This window comes from Symphalangus syndactylus, chromosome 16 (assembly GCF_028878055.3).
Source record: "Symphalangus syndactylus isolate Jambi chromosome 16, NHGRI_mSymSyn1-v2.1_pri, whole genome shotgun sequence".
Taxonomy (NCBI): Eukaryota; Metazoa; Chordata; class Mammalia; order Primates; family Hylobatidae; genus Symphalangus; species Symphalangus syndactylus.
The window spans coordinates 71,787,209-71,793,975 of NC_072438.2; the positions used below are offsets into that span (position 1 = coordinate 71,787,209).

A 6,767-nucleotide genomic window follows, 5' to 3' on the forward strand; every position below is an offset into this window, starting at 1 on the left:
TTTTTTTTTTTTCATTCCTGGCTGACCAAAAAAAAAAAAAAAAATCCTAGCTCAGAACTGTCTTGTGACACTCAGGGGAGGAGGGATTTTGTGATATACAGGTGAAGAAGGGGAAGGTTTTCATGAAACTGAGGTAGGGGAGAAGGATTTCTTTTTTTTTTTTTGACAGAGTCTTGCTCTGTCACCCAGGCTGGAGTGCAGTGGTGCAATCTCAGCTCACTGCAAGCTCCGCCTCCCCAGTTCACGTGATTCTCCTGCCTCAGCCTCCTGAGTAGCTGGGACTACAGGTGCCCACCACCACCCCCAGCTAATTTTTGTATTTTTAGTAGAGACGGGGTTTCACCATGTTAATCAGGATGGTCTTGATCTCCTGACCTCGTGATCTGCCTGCCTCAGCCTCCCAAAGTGCTGGGATTACAGGCATGAGCCACCACACCCAGTGTGAAGAAGGATTTCATGTTATTCCACAAAGAGGGAGAAACATGATTATAAGTGAGTAAGTTCAAAAGTCTGGCTTTGGGTCAGTATGGTGGCTCATGCTTGTAATCCTAGCACTTTGGGAGGCCAAGGCGGGCGGATCACCTGAGGTCAGCAGTTCAAGACCAGCCGGGGCCACGTGGCAAAACCCTGTCTCTACTAAAAATACAAAAAAATCAGCTGGGAGTGGTGGCACGCACCTGTAATCCCAACTACTCAGGAGGCTGAGGCACGAGAATCACTTGAACCCAGGAGGTGGAGGTTGCAGTGAGCTGATATCATGCCATTGCACTCCAGCCTGGGTGACAGAGACAGACTCCGTCTTAAAAAAAAAAAAGTCTGGCTTCGGTCAAATGGGCTGATTGCATGCATATCAAATAGGACACAGTGTCCAGCAAAATTTTAAAAAGCTGGGGTTTCGCTAAGATTTTAACTCTTTCTGTCACGAGGAGTTTAAGTAGTGTGAAGCTCTATTGTGAGGTTGTTTCCCTTCATCAATAGGTAAAGATAGTGTTGCGCACAATTAGATTTGAAGTGATGCCAAGACTAGGGGAAGTTGGCAAAGGGTTTTAGACCAGAGACTGGTATTCCAAGCTGAAGAAACAGCATAGTGAAAGCCATACAGGTGTGAGGGAGCACTTGGCATATTCAAGTAACTGGACTGCTTGAAGGGTAGGATGAGCAAGGGAAACAGTGAGAGATAAGATTAGAAAAGAGTCAGGGGCCACATCAGGAAGGGCCTTCTACACCATGTTAAGGTATTTGGGATCTTATAAATGATCCAGAAATCGACAGTTCACTTCATTCTGAACCATGGTCCAAAGCCCGACCCGATCCAATTACCTTGCAAGTTCAAGTCACACATTTCAAGGAATCACCAGGCAAAGGTAAGCTGCAAGTTCACCATTTGCTCGGGCAACATTCCTTATCAGTTGGTCAAGAGTGTTAGCTAACATGTTATGAAAAACAGCACCTTATTACTATTGGATCCACCATCACCAATATTTATTGTGTTTGTACTACTGAAAGGAGTGGTTGTGTGGCTCAGACATCCTCACTCAATTCTTGTACTGATTGTGTGATTATATGTTCTCTTTTTCTCTAGCTCTTTCTACCTTCTCCTTTATAGTTGCCTTGGCACCTTCCACTAACCATTAAATGTTGATTCAATCTCAAGCCCCTTTCTCACCCTATGCTCTTTCTCCCTATGTGATTTTAGCGAGCTTTGTGCTTCCCTTGCTATCCATGTCCTGAAAATTTATTTACTTGTTTGTTTATTTATTTATTTTCTTGAGACAGAGTCTTGTTCTGTTGCCCAGGCTGGAGTGCAGTGGCTCAATCTCGGCTCCCTGCAACTTCCGTCTCCCAGGCTGAAGCAATTCTCTTGCCTCAGCCTCCCAAGTAGCTGGGATTGCAGGTGCCCGCCACCGCACCCGGCTAATTTTTGTATATTTAGGAGAGTCAGGGTTTCGTCATGTTGGCCAGGCTGGTTTCAAACTCCTGACCTCAGGTGATCTGCTTGCCTCGGCCTCCCAAAGTGCTCAGATTACAGGCATGAGCCACCGCACCTGGCCAATGTCCTGAAAATTTAAAAATCTATTCCACCCGAATTGCCACCTGAGCTCTAGGCTACACTTCCAACTGTTTCCTGGCTTCTGACCCTTCTGTGACACATGCACCTCAAACTCAGCATGTCCAAAACAAAACTTTGAGGGGCCAGGCACAGTGGCTCATGCCTGTAATCCCAGCATTTTAGGAGGCCAAGGCAGGAGGATCACAAAGTCAGGACATCGAGACCATCCTGGCTAACACAGTGAAACCCCATCTCTACTAAAAGTACAAAAAATTAGCCAGGCGTGGTGGTGGGCACCTGTAGTCCCAGCTATTCAGGAGGCTGAGGCAGGAGAATGTCGTGGACCCGGGAGGCGGAGCTTGCAGTGAGCTGAGATCACACCACTGCACTCCAGCCTGGGCGACAGAGCGAGACTCCGTCTCAAAAAAAAAAAAGTTGTCTAGAAGTTGTGATGGAACAGGTGCCATGTACTTCGTAGGATGTGGTTACAATGCTTTTCCTGTTGGATCTGAGTATGCTGACTTCCCACACATGGATGACAAGCAGAAAGACAGAGAAATAAGAAAATTCAGATACATCATACATGCGGAACAGAATGCCTTAACATTTAGGTGTCAAGAAATAAAACCAGAAGAAAGAAGCATGATTTTTGTGACAAAGTGCCCATGTGATGAGTGTGTACGTTAAATTAAAGGTGCAGGCATAAAACAAATCTATGCAGGAGGTGTAGATGTTGGAAAAAAGAAGGCAGACATCTCTTACATGAGGTTTGGGGAGCTTGAAGGTGTTAGCAAATTTACCTGGCAGCTGAATCCATCAGGAGCTTATGGTCTTGAACAAAATGAGCCTGAAAGGAGAGAAAATGGTGTGTTGAGACCCATCCCACAGAAGGAAGAGCAGCACTAGCACAAGAAGCTGCGCCTCGGAATCCACTAAGAAGGCCTGTCTACACTGCAGGGGAACCTCAAGAACTTTTCATTGCACTTCTAAAATTCAGCCTTGTTCGTTCAGAAAATAAGGATGGATTTTGTGAATAATTGAAAAGATTTTTTAAGGAAGCTAATTTATTTCTAGGATACAAATGGTGTTAATAAGAATATTTGTCTTTTAGATGTATGTGTGGGTTTTCCATAATGTAGTAGTGTGTTATTTTATTACATGAAACGAGGGAGCAATAACTTAAACCAATGTAATCACCAACAGGGACTGATTTCTATTTATCTTGACTTTATATTAGCCAATTTGAAAGGGTCTGCTTCACAAGAGGTCATGCCTCTGCCGGGAATCACACACCTTTTGAGAAACATTAATTCTTTTGAATTACAAGAGTGACAGTTAGTAAACCGCTCCAGGGAAATAAGTGTCATCTTTTAAGAGTCAGTGTATAGCAAACCAAAAGGTCACATTTATACCCAAAGCTTTCTGGTAATCAGAATTTACTTAATCAGAATTGACTCATAAAAATAAAGTTAGTGGACTTGGTCTCCATTTTTAAAGTATATTTTGTAAATGTTAATTCTGTGGTCCTGTTAATCACAGAGTTTGGGTAGCAATAGAACGAGAGTGTTATTCTGAGACAGTGTCGCTACTTGATATCACTGACTCTTGAAATCACTAAGAGTGAACCTCAAATTTGGTTATGATGTTAACAGAGAAGAAATATTTGAGTCTGGAATATTGAAACTAGCTTTCCTAGAATTCCATTAATAAATGCTGCTCCCCTACCCTAAAACCCTAAAGTATAATAAAAAAAAAGAAAAAAAAAAAAAAAATGCTGCTCCCCCATATAATCTTCCCTTCTGTATAATTAACATAGGTTGTCTCATGGCTTTGATCTTCAAAAGGAAGAGCCTTTTAAAAACATTTGCCAACCTTGAGAATAAATACTGAAAGTCTTGAAAGTATGGTCATTTCGGCTATTCCAGATTGCTGTCTGTGATTTCTCACATTTTTATTTGCTGAGAAACATTCAGAAAATTATTCCAAAAATGAAGGTACATTTTCTGTTCTCTCCTAAGTTAGAGAGGGGGTGGCCTGGGGTGCTTCATGAGAAATGTCTCCCTGGATCTGTGGGGGTCAGGTTTGCTTCTGCTTTTGTTCCCTGCCTTTCCACAACATCACATGGCCTCACTGGGCTTCCTACCAGTTTCTCAGAATTACACGCAGGACCATCCAAACATTGGCTCCGTGCCAGGGCTGTGACTGCAGCCTGTGTAGGTCCATGAGGAGTTCAGAGTCATTATACAAGGCAGCCGAAAACTGCCATAACCACTACACAGATGGAGAGCGTGGGATAGGATGGGAGAGAAGGTGAGGTACACTTAGAGGTAACTAAGGCTAGTTTGAAAACATGAGTTCAGATATTCTTATCAGTATAAAAACACTGAGATTGCTTACCTCCCAAATTGCTTTATTATATTAACTCCCATGCTTCAGCTCTTGGATTTGTTGTTTCTAACTCATATGTCATGTACACCAAACATTTTATAAATCAATCAGTAAATATTTTGTAAGATCCAAATTCCTGGCATACTGCCAGGTCTGTGGATTTGCCTGTTGGGTGTTGGGATGGGATATGAGAGGAAGAAGCATACAAGTGGGAAAAACTGTGATTAGAAAGGAAAAAATAGGCATTTCCACAGTACTATTAAGACAGTCATGATAATGCCATTTTTTTTCTTCTGTACAACTGGTCAGATTTCAATAAATAATCATTGATGGTTTAAAAAAAAAAAGCTTTGTATCTTCCTTTCCTTCACCAATATCTGCGCCTCCCTCTTTCCTTCAGCTGTTATGACAATCAATCACCTGATCTCCCAAATTAGAACACTTAATGTCATCTCTGATGTCTCCTTCTTTGTTACTTCCCACATCTACTCTGCTGCTCAAATTTGTCCATTTTTTTCTTTCTTTCTTTGAGACAGGATCTCACTCTGCTGCCTAGGCCAGTGTACACTGGGGCGATCTCGGCTCACTGTAGTCTGGTCCTCCCAGACTCAAGCAATCCTCCCACCTCAGCCTCCCAAGTAGCTGGGACTACAGGCACGCGCCACCACAACTGGCTATTTTTTTAATGCAAATTTTTACATTAAAATATGTTTATAAATAATAGTAGTTGTTTTTCCTCTTGATTCAACATTTCTCCCTCCCCTAACAGGAGCCCTAGAACCTGAAGAGCATGTACATTACTAACCAGATATACAACCCAGCTGCCCCGTCCAAACTGGAATCTGATTACTAATGGACTAGAATCAGGGCTGCCCCCACGGGATGGGACGCAGTAACTATGCTGTCAGGGAGAATGGGTACTGAGGGTGCCATCAGTCAAAGAGCCGAAAGCTGTGCACTGGGTCCAGGATGACTTGCACACCCTGTTCACTGTGCAGTTTCCGACCACCATGGACAGGGGAATCTTGGAACACCAGTCTCACTCAACGATGCCGCATGTCCACGCTCACATTGATAGTAAAGAGAGGAAATATCATTCCCGTGACAATCGGAATAAAGATGAAATTGAGGGTGGTGACTGCAGTAGGCAGCAGTCCCGGTATGGATTGGTATGAACATCTACGTACTGAACGGGGGGCTGCAATCCTCCTGTACACTTGCTCTTTAACCTAGGGGACTGTTTTTTTAACTTGAAGTTGAATTTCCACATTGGTTCCTGTCTGTTCCCAACAATCTTTCTGCACCAGAAAAGTAACCATTTGGAATTCTTTAATGTGCTGGGGGTGCTTGGATTCTTGGAGACTGGAGCAGCAAATGGCTCATGCATATGTGGTACAGAGATCGGATCGCACAAGCCCAGAGACAGCGCAGCTTCTCCACTGACTCTGGTGGCAGACGCAAAGGCAGGGAAGCATCCAGCGTGTAGTGCCTTCGGTACAACCTGGTCCAAAAGGCAGCAGTGCAAGCGACAGTCCAGGCATTCTTACAAAGCAAGGAAAAATTCACAATGTCCTCAGGACGGATATATGAGGCCAGCAATAGCCAAATATCCATGGGATACTCTTCTCCTCCAGCCCCGTCCAGTTCTTCTTTGTGCCTCTCGCTTTTCCTTTTTCTGGAGACAGTTCTCTCACGGATGCTTTCCTCCTGGGCATCCCTCTCATCACTGCGGTCGATGATGTCACAGTGCTTACCAGCCCCAGAAAGAGCTTCCTCTGCAGGAACCTGAGAGGCTTCCAAGCCACAAAGAGGTTTTACTTCCTGCTGAACAGCGTTGACTACGGCTTTCTTGACCCCAGACCTCACGACCGCTGGATCCGAGTTGGCGTAATCCACCTGGATCACTCGTCCGGAGCAGGCGTCGTGGGCCCGGAACCTGAGTCGCTTTCCTCTCTTGGGCATGGCGACCCTATCGGGGCGAGGCCTGCCTAGCGGGCCGGGCCCCCAGGCCATGTCTCCGGCCAGAGAGCCGGCCCCGGGAGCCGCAAGCCATCCCACACCGGAGGCCGCTAACTCTCCCACAACTGGCTATTTTTTGTATTTTTTGTGGAGACGGGTTTTGCCCTGTGCCCAGGCTGGCCTCAAACTCCTGAGCTTAAACAATCCTCCCGCCTCAGGCTCCCATGAGCCACTATGCCTGGCCAAATTTGTCGATTTTTAAACCTATGTTTTCCCCTTTTCCCCATATACTTGATTTCACATCTTCATCTCTCATCTGAACTATTATTTCATCACAGGACTTACCGCTCTCTGTAGTGATTTATTCGGA

The 6,767-nt window shown here is 44.7% G+C and overlaps 1 pseudogene; it reads right to left on the reverse strand.

Annotated features, from left to right (window-relative positions):
• Positions 1–5,176: 5,176 nt before the first annotated feature.
• LOC129464426 (transmembrane protein 183A-like) lies at positions 5,177–6,495 on the reverse strand (annotated as a pseudogene).
• Between the last annotated feature and the right edge of the window lie 272 nt (positions 6,496–6,767).